This window comes from Equus caballus, chromosome X (genome assembly GCF_041296265.1).
Source record: "Equus caballus isolate H_3958 breed thoroughbred chromosome X, TB-T2T, whole genome shotgun sequence".
NCBI classification, from domain to species: Eukaryota; Metazoa; Chordata; class Mammalia; order Perissodactyla; family Equidae; genus Equus; species Equus caballus.
The window spans coordinates 119,563,642-119,580,603 of record NC_091715.1 but is presented as its reverse complement, the minus strand read 5'-3'; the positions used below and the strand labels follow the sequence as shown (position 1 = coordinate 119,580,603).

General features: G+C 39.2%; 1 protein-coding gene and 1 pseudogene across 15 annotated transcripts in view; one reads left to right on the top strand and one right to left on the bottom strand.

Annotated features, from left to right (window-relative positions):
- The window catches only part of XIAP (X-linked inhibitor of apoptosis), a 39,755-nt gene extending 23,070 nt beyond the window's left edge, over positions 1-16,685 (bottom strand). For 2 of the 15 annotated variants that reach the window (XM_070257517.1, XM_070257519.1), the window contains exons 1-3: positions 16,490-16,596; positions 16,116-16,246; positions 4,353-4,495 (exon numbers count right to left, since the gene is read on the bottom strand). The gene's annotated coding sequence lies outside the window, so the exon portion shown is untranslated. Of the gene's footprint in view, positions 1-4,352; positions 4,496-15,680; positions 15,864-16,115; positions 16,248-16,489 lie in introns of those variants that run through there. The other 13 variants (XM_005614482.4, XM_070257524.1, XM_070257520.1 and 10 more) reach the window with 11 other exon arrangements.
- On the top strand, positions 100-1,807 carry LOC111771481 (partitioning defective 6 homolog beta pseudogene; annotated as a pseudogene).
- Positions 16,686-16,962: the final 277 nt, after the last annotated feature.

The following is a 16,962-nucleotide window of genomic DNA, read 5'->3' as shown; positions in this document are numbered from 1 at the left end:
TAAAAGTTGTCAGATATATAGAATAAAGGTCATTTTAATGGAGAAAAGGATATAGAATAGCATGCAAATTAGATTGCCACTGCATGAAAACATATAGTCATGGACAAGACCTGGAAGGTAATTTTTAACAAATGGGTAAAATTATGTTAAGATGGCAGAATTACAGGTGATCTTTTTCTCCAAAATGTCTTTAATATTTTCACTTAAAGTCTCTTAGGTTGGTGCTGCTGGCCTGAGTCAGGAGCCCGGTTGTGGAGGAGGCAGCCGAGAGCACGGAGGTAGATGGGCTAGTTGCCCTCTCATCCTCCACAGGAGCCCTGCAGCCACCAAAGCAGAGGATGGGAGGGAGTTGTGTCTCCATCTGCCACACTGCCAGGCAACCACCAGGCCGCCCCAGCCGCCCTATGGAGCTCAGTGGAGCTCAGCATTGAGACCCAAACCACCTCTGGCACTCCAGAGGGGCAGCCCCGCACTCAGCATGACCATGGCTGCCAGGGCATCCCAAGGGTGAAGAGTTGGTTTGGCACTGAGTTTCGTCAGTTTTTGCTAGAAAGAGCAAAAGTTCACATTTTGAGGAGTTTTATGGATGACTGCAACATTTTCATAAGACACTTAATGTTGACATTTTATTTGGCTATGCAGATATCCAGGGAGACTGACTCCCTATAAATAATCATGATAGGAGCCAAGTTTGCACACTCCACTTAGATGGCCCAGGGTTTCGCTGGTTCAGATCCTGGGCGCAGACCTAGCACCGCTCATCAGGCCACAGTGAGGTGGTGACCCACATAGCAGAGCCAGAAGGACCTACAGCTAGAATTTACAACTATGTACTGGAGGGCTTTGGGGAGAAGAAGAAGAAGAAGAAAAAAGAAGATTGGCCACAGATGTTAGCTCAGGTGCCAATCTTACAAAAATAATCACGATAATTACCACAAAGCTGTTTCAACAGGCAACCCACTGCTTAGGCTTTTTATACAAAAGAAGGAAGAAGCAGACAATAGTACCTTTGATAAAGACACACTAATGAAGAAGGAAAACATTTTAATCAATGCATTGTGTTCTGTCAACCACAGAAAAAAGCCACATCCAGTTACTGGTTGCCCCAAGACTTTAGACCTGTGTCTTCCATTACAGACGTGGACATTCTCCCAGAAATACGTGGTAGGGTTAGTTCATCTTTACAAACACAAGACTGAACATTGCCTAGAACTTTATAGCTGGGATGGTTTCAGCCTAAGGGGATACACCACATGGCTTAGAGAAGGTCCCAGGCATCTTTATAGCCTGGCTTGTTCCAGGAGGTCTGGCTCACAGCACAGGACTATTGGCTGTTAATGATGAGGTTTTAGAGTTGATATAGAAGTTTCAGGAAGAGTTTTGATCAAGTAACAGACATGATGATTGCAAACAGCTGCAACCTCATCATAACAGTGAGACAAATAAATCAGGAGACTGTTAGGAACAGGAGGACTTACGGCAGCTCCAGCCAATTTACCGATAACAGCCTTCTTGGCTATCTACGGCAGACTGAACCAAACACTGAGCCAAAGGATGAAGACAGTGATGAAGATGACATTATTATTGAAGACAACGCATGCTGCAGGAAATTCCTAAAGTTATTTCTACTACGGAAAGCCTAGAATGGTTAACACAAATAGAACAAACTCAGTTTTGAGTCCAGACAAAATGTTTTTATTCCTTCTAATTGAGTTTAGAACCATTAGCAAGTGGCACAGACACAGAATTTGAAACACATGTTCCAGATCAAAAACTCTTAGAAGATGGAACAATCATAACATCGTGAAAGGATCATTTGAACATTTTCTGAGCGAGGATGCCACAGGACTTGTAAATTTGGCTTGTTTAAAAGCTTTTAAACCTCTGAGCCAATGACCTGGAATAGGCGCGAGAACAATAATGTTCCAAGTTTAAAATGTTATGAACATAAATATAAACAGAAGTAGATTGGTGGTTGCCCCCAGGAACTGCAAATGGTTACTGAATTTCTTTTTGGAGTAATGAAAATAGTCTCAATTAGACTGTGGTGATGGTTACATAACTCTGTGAACATAGTAAAAACCACTCAACTGTGCACTTTCAAATGAACTTCATGGCACATGAATTAAACCTCCATAACGCTATTTAAATGCTATTAAAATAGTAGTCTGGTAATTGTTAGCATAAACTTTGGTGGATCAGAGGTGATTTTAAGGCTAAAACAAAGGGACTTTTGCTAATGAAATTACATGCCTGACATGGAAAACTACATGTTACAGTACATTTCAGAAATACGTGAGAGGACTAAATCATTTCTGTTTGAAGTGGTTAAATATTTAACCTGTGGCAAAGATTCCAGTTAATTTTTCCTTTAACCACATTCTTTAAATTCTACTGCGAAGTCTGATTCCATCTCTTTTGGTATTTCTAAGGACTTCAGTTCTTATGTTCCCATGTATTTTATTTCTTAATGTCCTCTTCTGTTGCTAATTGTTAAAAATCACCTTCTGAAATGCATTTTTTATAACTTCTAAGAAATCAAACCAATTGGCTGTTTTTAGGAGTTTTTTCCATATTATGAAGCACTTAAGCTATGTCCCTGAATTATGAAATTCTGTGACAGCTTTTCACATTGGTGTGTGTCCATCCTATAGCATATGTTTAGAAACTAATTCAAAATAGAGATAATTTATGTTTGAAAATGCAGTTCATCTCACTGACTCCAGTAACATAGGAGACTCTCTCCTTTACTTCTTATCCTCATTCTCAATCTCATCGGAAAGCATTCCTCTGGTTTTAGGTGTGTGTCTATGTGTATGTTGGCGTGCTTTTGAACTCTTTCAATGTATTCAAGTAGTGTGAATTGTTTTGGATACAAATGCATCTGGAGGAAAAGGTTTGTAGACATAGGACAAACGTGCACTTTTTTATACAAAGATTTTGTATTTTCTTCACTAGGATTATTCTAGGGGCACCACCTACACCTTAAGAGAAAGATGTGGCATTTACTATTGACAGGTAGAGTTTATCCATATTATTTTCATTAAGCTACTTATTTCCCCTACATCCACTTAGAACAAGTGTAAGAGTAAGGCTGCCAACTTTCATTCTTTGCCTGCTCTCTTTGGTATTTGCCATTGTACAATGTGTGCAAGCACTATGGTCTATGGTATGTGTGTATATAGAAATTACGACTATTATGAAGTATATAAGTTCTCTATGGTTTATGGATAATTGCCCCCAAAGCTATTTATGCATTAATTTTATGGTATGGCTAGTATGGATGCCTTTACAGCAGCTATGTGCTATTAAAACAATAAAGAATCAAATGACTCCATTTTGAAGGGTATCTTCTCTACACTGCAAAAAATATGCGAAGAAATAGTCTTGATTAACTGAAAAAAAAACCTCTAATGTTAAAGCAATAGAAAAAAATTCCAAGTGGAGAAATATTTTTTGTGAGATTTAATATCAGAACACTACTCAGAAATGTATTTAAGTATTAAGCTTTCTAATAAAAATCTGCCATACTTGAAACGAAGATTAACAGTAATTTTTTTAAAAAGCCATTGGTAGTCAATCATTACTGGCTTAAGCAATTTTAAAACATAATCTATTCCATAATGTCGTGAGTCACAGTCATTACATCTTAGGAAAAAACAGGAAGTTTCATACGTGTACCAGAGCAGTGAAGAAGGTAATTTTGACTTTGAAGATGAATGCAAATTTAATTATTTAAGATGGCTAACTAGTAAAATATCTCTAATGACTGAAAATTAACTATTACAAATATTCACTAAAAAGTTTTAAGTCAAAACAGCACCTGAATAACAAATCACTGTTCTTAACAAACAAGTAGCAAAACTTTTAGTCTTTTTTTCTGTTGAGCTCCTAGAGCTCCACAATCTGTGCTTCACCCTTCTGGTCTCTGGAAGAAATTCACCCAAACTCCAAAGGCTCACTTAATGAACTACAAATACTTAACATTATTAATGCAACCAGGGCTTTGTTAACCTCACATCATAAAAAAGCATTTAAATAACTATATTGACATGGCACAGTACAAATGTAATTAAACGATTGTCACAGATTGAATTGTGCCCCTGCTAAAAAAAATATAAGTTGAAGTCCTAAGCACCAGTTAGAAACACGACCTTATTTGGAAATACTAGGGTCTTTGCAGATGTAATCAAGTAAGATGAGGTCACTAGGGTGGACACTCATCTCTTTTTTTTTTTGAGGAAGATCAGCCCTGGGCTAACTGCTGCCAACCCTCCTCTTTTTCTGAGGAAGACTGGCCCTGAGCTAACATCCGTGCCCATCTTCCTCTACTTTCTATATGGGACACCTACCACAGCATGGCTTGCCAAACGGTGCCACGTCCACATCCGTGATCCGAACCAGTGAACCCCAGGCCGCCAAAATGGAATGTGCGAACTCAACTGCTGTGCCACCGGGCAGGCCCCAAGGACACTCATCTGATATGACTGAAATCCTTATAAGAAGAAAGACACAGGGGAGATGGCCGTGTGAAGATGGAGTTAGAGACCGCAGTGATGACGCATCTACAACCGAAGGAGCACCAAGGATGAATGGCAACACCAGAAGCTAAGAGCAAGGCGCAGAACAGGTTCACCCCAGAGCCTTCAAAGAGCATGGCCCTGCCAACACCTTGGTTTTGGACTTCTGGCCTCCAGAACTGTGAAATAATACATTTCTGTTGTTTGAAGCCACTTATTTTGTGGTACTTTGTTATGGCAGCCCTAAGAAACTAATAGAATGATGTTAAAAATGACAAGAATTATGCAAACAACATAAGCCATGAGCTCCCACTGGAGTACTATCATGCCATCTAAAGCACATTAGGTAATTAAACAAAGCCATCTGTTTAAAACTCGGAAAACATATATTTTTAGAATCTCATCTAGACATCTTAGCTGACTCTTCGACTCAAAACCCCAGTAGAATGACTGACTACTCTGTGTCCCTCCTATATCCTCTACATAATCTGCCGATGGTCCACGTTGTACTAAAACAAGATTTAATAATTTCGGCATGTGTTTTTGTTTCTATGTGTGTATATATACAGGTATGTTGTTAGAACGAAGGTCCTTTATACTAAGGGCTGTGTCTTATCACATTTGTATTCCAAATGCCTAAAGTAATGCACAATACACAGTAGTGTTTAACAAATGTTGGGCAAAACAATGAATGTTGAACCACTTCTATTAGGCACTGCTGTTATCCCACATCCCATCCACCACCTCCTCTGGACTCTTGAGATCACTGTGAGTACTAAAAATTGTTCATATGCCATTGTGCCTAGTAAATGTGACCAAAATAGGAAATACACGCATACCATGCAAAGAGTATAATTCTTTAGTGATAAAAAACCTATATTAAAATCACATTTTAAAAATATAACAGGTTTCATGAAATTTTTCATAGTAATGCAATAAAAATTGTATATGTGCTAACCAAAAAACACCATCATAATTTAAAATTATCTTAAGATTCTCTCTTTGCTCATTACATGCAGAAATATTACAAGTTTTTCTCATCAGTCACTTTTTTCTCTTATAGAGGATCCAGCATAGAGATCTTGTCAAATAAGCAACATTCTCCCTGACCCAATGGAGGTCAATCCCTCTTTTAATTATCTTAAAGTATTAGCCAGCGTGTTCCCTGTTTAGAAACAGCATTTGTTTTTCAAAGATTTTATTTTTTCCTTTTTCACCCCAAAGCCCCCTGGTACATAGTTGCACATTCTTCGTTGTGGGTCCTTCTAGTTGTGGCATGTGGGATGCTGCCTCAGCGTGGTTTGATGAGCAGTGCCATGTCCGCGCCCAGGATTCGAACCAACGAAACACTGGGCCGCCTGCAGCGGAGCGTGCAAACTTAACCACTTGGCCACTGGGCCAGCCCCTAGAAACAGCATTGTGATTTACAAAGTTGTAGTATCTAGAAAATGTTCTCTATGTAAATGTATCATAGCACAAAAAAGCTGAATTATTTAAATGATATGCTCTGAACAAAAAAGGCATATCATTTTTAAAATTCAGCTCTTACACTATGATATATTTACATAAAAATTCAACTTTTAGTCAAATTTTTCACTTACACTACTGAGGTTCTTCAAACTGTGAAGCACATTTTCTTTTAATTTTAAGTTAAGTGGTCAATAAAACATTTTTGAGGTTAATTACATTCAATCAAATCAAAAGTTCTTTCCCTAAAATTAAGCACTGGAGCCATTCGAATAAGTGAATGGCATTAATGAGCACTTAGCCCATAAGCTCAGTCAATAACATAAACTTCTTAATACTGGTGTATACAATATATGCTTCATCATGAAGTCTACTTCTGTAAACACCTGAAAGGGCATACTGAGAATCAACAAAGGGAATTTCAATTACACGTTCTACACTTAATTTAGAAAGTCATAGTAATAAATACTTAAATTTGAGCACAGACCTCCAATCTTTGCCAAATTATTTATAATAATTAACTCCACAGGTATAGTTTCCTAAGAATGAACACACAGTAAGACATTCCTTCATTTTTTCTTCAACAAATCATCTGCCTATGTTCCCCAAAAGAATGTTTCGCATGAATAACACACAGGTTTTGGGATCAAGAATTCAGTCACGATCATAAAAAGGCTCAAGATCACTATTATTCCCTCTTCCATTTCACCGCAAACTGTTCAGAACTTAAGACAATTTACCGTGCTCATTAATCAGTAGTCTGATTCTACAGTCCACCCTGTAGATCCATGACATAGATTAATACTATTCGTGCTTATTCGGAGCCCAAATCAAAATCTTTGTTAAAATCAGAGCAGGCAGGAAAAAAATCTCAACATGGATCCTAACCCAATCTTTAATACAAACAACTGATTTCCATTTTAAAAGAGAGGGAGGAAAAAAAGAATCCTCCTACCCAGGCTATGAACACTCTAGTATATTTATCGTTTAAGAACCTTTTCTGTTTGCATGTGTAGATGCACATTATAAACATTTCTAAATGAGATTTATTGTACATGGTGTTTTATAACTTGCTTTTTCATAAGCATCTTTCCACATTAATTTTCATCTGGATTAGAACATTATTTTAAACGGATGACTAGTACCTAACTGTATGAATATATCATTACCTCACCAAATTAATTTTAGATGTCTTTTTTTTGTTTGGCTGAGGAAGATTCGCCCTGAGCTAACATCTGTGACAATCTTTATTTTGTATGCGGGTTGCCACCACATCATGGCCACCAGTGAGTGGTGTAGGTCCGCGCCTGGGAACGGAACCTGGGCTGCCCAAGTGGAGCGCTCTAAACTTAACCACTAGGACACGGGGCTGGTCCTTAGACGTCTATTTTTAAAAAGAGACAATACACACATGATCAAACAATTCAAGAGGTACATTCACTCATTCCACCTCTGTACCTTAAACCTCCTGTTCCCTTCCTGGAAGCAATTACTCGTACCAGTTTCTTGTGTATTTCTCCAGAGACAATCTATGAATACATAAGTGTGTACGTATACAGCATCTCTAAAAACACAGATGTTAACATATCCTATGTACAGTTATGGACCTTCATTGCTGGACTTTTAGAAAACTAACAATTTTTACTATTATAACAAGTGTTAGAGTGAATGTCCTTCTATCTAAACCTGTTTATGTCATTATTTGCTTTTACATCAACATTAAATGGTCTCAAACAGGAGTGTGTCCTAGCACCACCTCCTTTTAATCTATCTTGTTTTTGACTAGGAAAAGTCTTAAGAAAAAGCTTGAAAGCACTTACAATCCTGTAAGAAGATCAACACCTCAACAGAAAATAGGCAAATTTACAAATGGCAAGTACTAACGGCCAACAAATATACACAAAAATGTTGATCTCACTAGTAATAAAAGAAATAAACATTTTAAAAGATACTATTTCTGTTCTGTTTGGCAGAGATCACCACCACTACCAACAGTGAAAATTCAGCAGTGGGGAAGGTATGGACAACAGGCACTCTTACTGGTGGAACTGAAAACTGGTGCACCTTTTCTGAAGGGTAATCTGGCAATATATTCTGAAAGTCTCAAATATGTGATTACTTTTTGAAACAGTCATTCTTTTTTTTTTTTTTTTTTGGAAAGACTGGCCGTGAGCTAACATCTGTCATCAATCTTTTTTTTCTTTTCCTTCTTCTCCCCAAAGCCCCTCAGTGCATAGCTTTATATTTTAGTTGTAGCTCCTTCTGGTTGTGCTATGTGGGACACTGCCTCAGCATGGCTTAACGAGCAGTACTAGGTCTGCACCCAGGATCCGAAGCGGTGAAACCCTGGGCTGGGAAGTGGAGCATGTGAACCTAACCACTCGGCCACGGGGCCGGACCCTGAACAAGCCATTCTAATTCTAAGCATTAACTCTAAGTAAATGAGCAAGGATGTTTTTTAAAAAAATGTATATATAATGATGTTCAATACAGTGTTATTTATACAAAAAAAAAAAAAAACGCCTCAATGTCCAACAAAAGGGGCCAACACTTTGGTAATGTGGATACTAGGCAACCATTAAAAACTCAGGTTGTAGACGAGTGCTAAAGGACATGGACATATGCTCCTGATGTTGTATAAAGTGAAAAAAGCTGGTTACAAAATAATACTGTACAGTATAATCCCAATTATAAAAGCTACAGATACATAAAGACAGGCTAAATCAAGCATCAAAATTCTACTGTGGTTATCTCTAGGCAGTGGGATTACTGATTTCTATTTTCTTCTTTGTTCTTTTCTTAATTTTCTAAATTTATCCAGCAAACATATTAGACTCTAATCCAAAGAAAAAAAGCAGTTGGGCTCTTGATTAGTCAGGCCCCTTATACAATCCTGCCCAGCAGACTGGGGGTGTTATTTGGCTGTCATGTGACAAGGCTTCCTTGATCTGTGAATACACTGGCCTAGTAAACTATCAATAACAAGGCCAGGTCCTACAAGGCTTTGGCTTTTCATTCATAGAAGATAATTTTTATGACTCACAACAAGGCGAGGGAAGGATATGTTCTTGGTCCTTATCTTTTTGCCTATCCTGAGAATTTCTGCCAGCTTGCTCCTTTGTAATATTACTATTAGATAAACTGCCTCTGAGTGACCCCGATAAGGACAAATTATAAACTGATGTCAACACTGTCAATCATCAGATTTAAGAAAAAAAAAAAGGGGGGATACAGGTCAACTTAAAGAGAGAAAAGCAGTAATCAGGTCACGTCCAGGGTGGTTGGCCATGAACAAATGTCTTTTGGTCCACTGCTCGGGTGGCTGTAAATCACCAGCACAGAGGGCTGAAAACACATGTAATAGCTGATTGCTATTTATTGTTAACTCGAGTTGAAAGCAAAAGGACTTCGTTGAAAAATGTTTCTGAGTGATGTCTATCACTGGACTTCTGAACTGTTCACTCACTGCCTCATAAAAATAATCAATTAATTCAGGGCCTGGGAAGAAGAAAAGAGTCTCCCCGATCCTTAGCCAAAAATTTCCCTAAAATATTTTTTACAAGAGGGCAGCTCAGAATCAAGTAAACTGAACAGTAAAATCACTGTATTTTGTAGACACCCACAAACAAAACTTGTTCACCATAACTGACTATGTTTGTGCTGAACAGGATAATAGAAATCACTCTTTCACTTTAAAGATAAGGAAACTAAAGCATTAGGAATTTAAATGATTTGACTAAGGCCATAGAGCTGATTAGTGGCAGAGAACTGGAACTTATTCTATTTGATACATGCCCACATAACGTATCTTGACAGAGTGATTAGGATGCAGTAATTAAAAATCAGATGGTGGGATCACTGATCATCAGGGACATGTAAATCAAAACTACACAAAGATATCACCTTACACCTGTTAGAATGGCAAAAATTTCCAAAACCAAGAGTGACAAATGTTGGAGAGGCTGTGGAGAAAAAGGAACCCTCATACACTGTTGGTGGGACTGCAAACTGGTGCGGCCACTATAGAAAACAGTATGGAAACTTCTTGAAAAATTAAAAATAGAAATACCCTATGACCCAGCCACCCTACTACTGGGTACCTATCCAAAGAACTTGAAATCAGCAATTCAAAAAGACCCATGCACTGCTATGTTCATCACAGTGTTATTTACAATAGCTAAGACGTGGAAGCAACCTAAGTGCCCATCAACCAATCACTGGATAAAGAACATATGGTATGTGTATATATATATATATACATACACACACACACACACAATGGAATATTACTCAGCCATAAAAAGGATAAAATTGTCCCATTCACAACAACATGGATGGACCTTCAGGGTATTATGTTAAGTGAAATAAGCTACTTATTTCACAAACTCTGTATGACTCCACTCATAGGTGAAAGTTAAACATGTAGACAAAGAGAACTGATTGGTGGTTACCAGGGGAAAGGGGGGATGGGGATGGGCACAAAAGGTGAAGTGATGCACCTACAATATGACTGACAATAATGTACAACTGAAATTTCACAAGGTTGTAAACTATCATAATCTTAATAGAAAGTAAAAAAAAAAAAATCAGACAGTGGGGCTGGCCTGGTGGCACAGTGGTTAAGTTTGTGTGCTCTGCTTCGGTGGCCTGAGGTTTGCTGGTTCAGATCCCAGGTATGCACCTATGCACCACTTGTCAAATTATGTGGTGGCAGGCACCCCACATAAAATAGAGGAAGATGGGTATGGATGTTAGCTCAGGGCCAGTCTTCCTAAGCAAAAAAAGAGGATTGGTGGCAGATGTTAGCTCAGTGCTAATCTTCCTCAAAAAAAAAAACACCACATCAAATGGTTCCCCAAGTGCCATGCTGGGGTTACTTTAATGGATGACCTGGTAATGAATGAATAGGTAATACCTATCCTAGATATTTCTCAGAATTAAGTATTCTCTTCCAGGATCATGTTGGGATCTCAAGCAAGTGCTGAAACAAGTTCTTGATAAAAGCCAACATCTTTTCTTTCTCCTCAGTAAAAATATTTACTTCTATCCGAAAGCTACTATGCTGCCTACATGCAAACGTTTAGTAGGTTTGTCTTCCGTCTGGGTTTGAATAAAACAACAACACAAAGACACTGTGCCACAAGAAGTGACCACAATCCCAATTAAAACAATACATCATATTTAACGTGTGCCCACATGTTCTAAACTCTATCTACAAACTTATTTCCTTTCCCTCCATCCTATCATTTTAGCTACATTTAAATATTTTCTCTAATCTACTAAAATATCCTAAATTGAAACTAAAAATTTCAAATCCTATTTGTTTCAACACAAGATCAAAACGTAAGCATGAGCTTGTATGATTGCACAGCCCATCCTCTTTTTTTTCACCATGCCACCTCCGATAATAACTAAAATATGTAATGGGCGTTATAATTTAGAATGTTTTCACATGTACTAACTTAACCTATACAACATATCATAGCCTCTATTTGAAATATGGGGAAACTGGTTTTCTGACTGCTTGTTACTCATCAAACATCATGTGGCCAGTAAATGACAGTCAAAAATCAAACCCAGTGACTATGACCAATATAGTTCCAAGGAAATTACTGTAAGGATTATTATTATTGCCAGGAAGCGTAGTCCAGTGAGACAGCAGAAACTGTTAGGCTCCTTGCCCTTTCAAGGCTTGAAAAATTAGCTGGAGCCATAGAAAGGTAAATCACACAGCAGCACATGCTGAGAGGCCTGTGTTCTGAGGTCAAGAAAATTATTAGAGGAGTAAGTGTAAAAGTTCAAACCATATATAAATATTTAGATATACCAGGGAACGCACAGTGGCACCAGTTTTGCCCAGTTTAGGAAATCAGCCTTGTTAGTTAGTTCAACCTCTGTCCAACCATCTGAGTTCAAGCTACTCCTAGTCTATACAAAAACCTCACTTTTCACCACGACCAATATCCTTGAAAATACATTATAAAAGCGTATCATAAGTGAATCACACATATCCTTAACAAAGATTGGGTACCAATCATGCCAAAATCAAATGCCAAAATATATCAAACAGCAGAGCTACAACTATACCATAATTAAAAATAGTACAATTCCATGCCGAGTCCTACAAAATAAACATGAATATGCTTTTATCACACAAAAGACAACCTACTGTTAAGTATACACAGGAAAGATAAAACATACAACTCTTACGGTAGATAGAATAGCTAATCAACAACTGCTTTGCTTAATTACTCAGAACACAAGAAAGGCCTTTCTGCTGGATAATCTAGATAGAAGACTTTGGAAGTTTTAATTTTTCCTTTTTCATCTGATACATTCCTTTGTACAAGCAGAGGCACTTGGTCAACAATTTTTGACCAGGCACCTACTTACTACGTGCCAGCCACTGTCAATATATTGATGTTAGAGCTCAGCTCAAAGTAGAAGCTGCTCAAGCTGTGTTAGTTGGGTTATCTCAGCCCGAAAACCATTCCTAAGTGCTATCTCAACATTTCTCACCTTAGGTCCTCAATTTATTCAAAGATACCAAGGTGGTCAATTTTGATCAAAGCAATAACATCAAGAAATGTGTTTACGAGATCTTCATCTTTTGAGATACAGCACGCAAGGGAAGACAGACATGAGTACTGGAATCAGAGAAATCCAGATTCAAATCCTAACTATGCAACTTAATAGTTATTTGGACCTTGGGGATGTTATTAAACCCTTGTGAGCTTCCACAAATTTTCTCTCCTCCGTGCTATGATAATCTCAGAATATCAAACTCAGAAGCCCAGTCTCTCCCTCTCCAACCTATTCTATACCCACCTGACAAAATAAAACTAAATAGGCCAGCTCTTAACACTAATGATACATGTATCACTTGAACCTCCAACAAATTAAAATTCAAGGTGTTACATGAAATTTTAAAATAAAGTATAAACCATAAATTACTAAGGTTTGTATCTCCACCTTGTCTCGATTTCTTGTCCCTCTATTTGAGATATTTATTCCAAACAGATTTGGGATTTTCCGTGAGTATTTTCCTTGATAAAATCTGAGATAATCAGTTTAAAAAAATATTATAATGGGTTTTGAATCTTTGTAATCAATTAGCTCAAACCTGTTACTCTACAGATGAAGAAACTGGGCACAGAATAATATGCCGGATAAACAAAAACTATATTTTGAAAGACTTTTCATGAGATAGGAAATGTTTAATACAGAATGTTGAATGAGAGAAAAAAGATTAAAACAATCTATATACAATACGATCTTGTGAAAAAAAGTAAATATAAAGGAATATGGGTTACACTTATTGTTTTTATATTACTCTGCATTTCATAAACTTCCTATAATAAAGATATTTCTTTTATATATATAATATTCCAAATAGTCTTGTGTTTTAAATTAGATGGAATAAATATATCAAAAATGTTACGAAAAAGAAAAAAAAAGTTATGAAAAAGAAAAAAGAAATATGGACACACCGAGAGGTTTATTGACTTGCTCACAATCCCACAGTTAAACGGAAAAAAAGCCAAGACGAGAACCCAGGTATCCAATCCAGGGTCTTTCCACTGTACCCCATGAGCTCTAAGATACGAAAATAATATTTGTTCAATTCAATATCAACTTATTTACCACTACCGTTTTCGTCTCCTCAAATCTACTCACACAATGCCCTCAGAGGTTCCCACTACATTTTATAATACTATTACCAGATTAGACCACAGAGATAAAGCTCAGGGCGGACAGCTCAAGATAATCTCCCAGCCTTAAAAGAACAAGGGCATCTATTTTGCCATACTCGTCTTTGGAACTTTACCACTTAGTAGAACGTCTGGCACACAGTAGGTGCTCAATAAATGTTTTTTAAATAGTCAACAATAGCTTTTTTTTCCTGTTAGCACCAGCTACCAGACTTAAATATGAGACCAAACAAAAACAGTGAAATAGCATTATTTCACATTTGGGGTCTCTAAGCATTTATAATATAAACAAAGGATTTACTAAACAAATTAACATTTACACCAAATGTAAGGGGAACATTTACATTACTAAAATATTTCAAGCGCTATACAAATTAACTGGTATATTAATTACAATAATTCTTGTTTTCTGCAATGGGCCTGACTAACCTTTAGTCAACATCACTTTGTCCACCTAGTTGGGAGTCATCAAATGCACTAGAAAGCAATAAAATTACAGCTGTACAAGGGGCAAGTTAGAGCACAAGGGGCGCTGGGCTAGGATCCAGGCACTAGTCCAAGCTCTGTTAATAATCACACATCTAATCTTGGGCAATTCATTTTTTCTTGAGTCCTAATTAACCCATTAATAAAAACAAAAGAGCTGAACTACTAATCACCAGGGACCTTTCCAGTCTTAATTTTTTAAAATTATTCTTATCCACAAAGCATCTACATTCACATTTTTCCACTGTGTCAATTTGAGAGGCTGAATGTTACAGATTGCTACATTATTAGATAATCAAAAGCTTAGCACAATTTCTAAAAATATATAAAGACTAGTAATGTATATTATTTTTACCATCTTACATTAGGACTAATAGGAGAAAACCAAAGAAGAAACGTGAGCAGCCAATAATCGGCCTGCTTTGCCAGTTGGGCTGACATGAACCACACTAAATTTCACAAAACAAACCACTAGGACATAAATACATATATACATATATAAAAAATATATACATACCATTGATATATCCTTATTTATATTGATATACATACATGTGTGTAAACTTTAAAACTTATTTTTACTTATAAAACCAATACTCGTTTACGGTAAGAAATTCAAACAGTACATCAGGCCACATGTGAAGGGCAAAGTCAAAAGCCTCCTGGATCTCTCCAGCCCCTACAAGCAACCACTGTTAACAATTGTCTTGCGTATCCTTCAAATTATATGCGCAGATACAAGGACTGTATACATGTGTGCCTGCGGATAAATCTTTTTACCGTGACCTGCTGCCACTTCTTGAATGATGGGGAAAAATCTCTCAGGCACTGGCTTCATAAGCATGTTAAATACACTGAAAGTAAGTAGCGCAGTTGTATGGCACAAAGCGGTATATGCTTCAGAAATGTGCGCTAAATTGAATACATTTAATTTTCTTGCTTGGAGGCTATGCAGAGCAGTTTCGCAGAAAGAGTGGTGAGCAAGGAGCCAGGCAAACTGGGTTCTAATCTAAATAGTCAGTAGCCTTGGGCAAGCCATGAATCTTCCTGTGCCTTAGTTTCTGCTTTTGTAAAGTAACAGGGTTGGACTAAAATCCCTTCCAACTCTAAAATGTGTAATTCTAAGATGGCCGTCTGTAATAGTGCTCTCTTGAACTGGCTGTAACAAATGTTAAGCAAAAAAAAAAAAATAGAAGGAACAGACTATAGCAACCCCCCGTCTTATAAAAGTAAATTTCTATGCGTCATTAACTATTAAGGCATAGTTGTGACAGAACTAGTGACACAATTATATTTGAAAGCAAAGTAGTAGATTATTAAAATCTGATAGGTTTTTACAAAGCTTTGATTGATGTATTTCTTTCTTTGGAGGGGGAGAGGACTGTTGCTTAGTTTCAGGAATAACCACTTTCCCTCCTCGAGAAGAAAACAATTAAGTGTATTAAAGAGTTAAAATAACGAAACTGAAAGTTAGATTGAATTTTGTTTTACTCACAGAATATGCTGGGGAGGTGACTAGGGCAGCAAAGGTTGGAAAGAATTATGTACTAGCTAATTTCCTCTTCCGGAAGCTCTTTGGCTCTTATTCTTTCTGCTTCACACGCCCTCGCCAGACACACTCCACCCAGCTCCGTGTGTGCCACAGGCATCAGATGGGGGTGGGGGTGGGGGGCGGTCTCTTTGATCATTAAAAAAAAAAGTTCTTTGACTCGATTTATCTTAGGGGCCACGGCGTTTAGGGGGGAACCCGGCCGGCCTGATGCCACCCACCCACGCCTTCCTTCAGCAGTCTGGGGAACCTGGGCAAGGTGCCCCGCTCGGGCCACCCCCGCCGGGCAGGGGCGGCCTTCTCGCCCTCCCCCGCCACGCGGGGACCGGGGGGAAATGAGGAGGGAAGGGGAGGGCAGGAGGAAGCCCGTCCGGGCCGTACCCACTGCGCCAGGAGAGCCGGTCCCGATCGCTCGCGGCGCCCTTCGCTGTCCCGAGGGGAGGGTCCTGGAGGAGGGGCGGCCCGAGCCCCAATCTGGAAATGCCACCTCCGCTCGGCGGCCGGGCCCCCGCCTAGAAGGAAACGGAAGTCGCTTCGTCCCCCTCACTCGCACCCAACAGCCCGCCCATTCCCCGGAGGAGCCCCAGCTCGGGGCCCAAAGTGCGTTCACGCAGGGCCTCGAAGCGACACTGGGCGCAGTCCGGCCCCGGCCGCGCCACTGGGCCCCCGCGGTTTCATTCCCAGTGTCCCCGCCAGGAGGCCAGCCTCCCGCCCCGCAAAGCCCCTCCTTCCTCCTCCGCCATTTTCCAATTTACCCTCCGGGCCCGGACGTCCCTCGATTAGCGCTCAGGCCGCCCCGGGCGCCGCCAAGGTCCGGCCGCTTCCCGGGCCGGAAGCGGGCAGCGGGCCGGACCGGCGCCTCTTCCTCCCCCGCCCCCTCCCCGCGCTGGAAACCAGAACCTGCAGGCGCGGACGCGCATGCGCAGCGGGCGCTTGGGAGTCTCCGCCTCCAGCTCCTGCGTTTCCTCCTTCAGCCTCGAGGTGTTTCGTTCCCACGGTTTTTAGCTGCTGGGCTCTAGCGTTGAGGAATAGGGGAATACTAGAGGTAAAAGGATGAAAAGATAAAGAGGGCGAAAGTATTGAATTCTTCCTATAGACCAGGCACTGTGGTAGGCATATAACGTGTTCTTTGTTGTAATCTTGACAGCCCTATAAGGTAGGCTCTCTCTTATTAAACCCATTTTACGGTGGAAATTGAAGCCCCAGTAACTCCCAGCTGATAAACGAG